Source organism: Ambystoma mexicanum, chromosome 6p (genome assembly GCF_040938575.1).
Source record: "Ambystoma mexicanum isolate Mex_15411 chromosome 6p, UKY_AmexF1_1, whole genome shotgun sequence".
In the NCBI taxonomy this organism is placed as follows: domain Eukaryota; kingdom Metazoa; phylum Chordata; class Amphibia; order Caudata; family Ambystomatidae; genus Ambystoma; species Ambystoma mexicanum.
The window spans coordinates 198,512,342-198,513,960 of NC_090935.1; the positions used below are offsets into that span (position 1 = coordinate 198,512,342).

The 1,619-nt window shown below is 41.9% G+C and overlaps 1 non-coding gene across 1 annotated transcript; it reads left to right on the top strand.

Annotated features, from left to right (window-relative positions):
* Positions 1-357: 357 nt before the first annotated feature.
* LOC138512379 (U6 spliceosomal RNA) lies at positions 358-464 on the top strand. Its single transcript, XR_011281220.1, has one exon. It is a non-coding gene; the product is annotated as a U6 spliceosomal RNA (small nuclear RNA).
* Positions 465-1,619: the final 1,155 nt, after the last annotated feature.

A 1,619-nucleotide genomic window follows, 5' to 3' on the forward strand; every position in this document is an offset into this window, starting at 1 on the left:
ATGGGGGGCATCAAAATGTGCCACTTAAGAACAAAAATAAGAATGACAGGTAATCTGTTATTCAGTGATTAACATCTGCCATTCCTTAAATGCGGGACCTCCCTTGACTACCCATTCAAGACATCGTCTACACATGACTTGCATTATGGAAAAATCAGGAGTATGTGCATTTGACACTGCTGCTGAAGTTGATTCTATATTTGCTGTTTGTAGTATTGTTCCAAAGGTGACAGGAAGTGCTGATGTCGATCTACACAAAGAATGGAACTAATGCATTTTACTTTTATTATGTTTGTGCGCTTTCTGATAGTCATTATCAACGTTATCCCAGTGGACTGACGCTAGATGATTAATCATGTGCTTGCTTCGGCAGCACATATACTAAAATTGGAACTATACAGAGAAGATAAGCATGGCTCCTGCGCAAGGAAGCGTTCTATATATGAAAAAAAAGATGATTAATCGTAATATATATTCCCAGGCTTTTGAGATGGAACATTGGAGTTTTGTTGCAGAATGTGCAAAGTATCTCCTCTGCCTCTTTTCTGGAACAGTGTTTTTTAACTTTAAAGAAGCACCAACACTCAGCAGTGCTTTTCATTCCAGTTGCCTTCTTCCTCAGTGGCAATGAATTCAGAAATCAAATGATAACGTCATTAATGCTGGTACTCTCATGTTCGGACATGTTGGAATGTGCAACCGGGGAGGAATATGCAAAACAATAAATATAACAACATGAAAAAGACAATTTGGCCTCATTATAAGTGTCGGTCTGGTAGCGGTAAATCTGCCGATTTATTTGTTACCGGATCGGCAAAGTACGAGTTCTGCTCGCAGGTGCTTTCCCGTCCACCAGTTCTGACCTGGCGGGCGAACCGGCACCCGCGAGAGGAGCCTGTCAGATGCACCGGCACCCTTGACGAATGGTGCCGGTGCATCCGACCTCCGCATTCCCATTGACCCCTAATGGGGTCAATGGGAATGGAGAGCATTTTTTTCTGGTGCCCGCAAATGGGCAATTACCGGGTCTGGTGTGCCGTAATGATCCAGTATTTGCCCATTCACGGGTGCCGGAAAAAAAATTGCACGTTTGGCGGCAGCCTGCCGATTTTACCGGCAAGGCTACCACCAAATTAGCAATGAGGCCCAATGCCTCAACAAATAAAAAATGGAACATTAGAAGGGTCACATCTTACTGTTTTCCTGCACAATGTTAGACATATTCAAATATCAACTGGTGATGAAAACATAAAACAACAAAAATGAAAACTGTAATAAGACAATGCCACAAAAAACGAAGCCTTTCTAAACCTCTCTAGAATTTCTAATAACTGTAGATTGATTCATCACCACCATGACTGACAGCTATTTATTTATTTATTGTTTGTTTGTTTGGCACTTATACAGCAAGTAAAATATTGTTTCAAAGCGCCCACATGGCGAGGGGGGGCAAGAAAATTAAATACATTCCAAAACACAATATTTAATAAGAGCAGTGGAGGGAAAAAGGACAAGAGGACAAACCTGCTATGCCTTGTAAGTATTCAGAACGTGCAAGTGCAACAAGTAAATGAGCAGAGGGGGTAAGTGTTGGGGAGTCCGAACTCATGGGTCAGCCA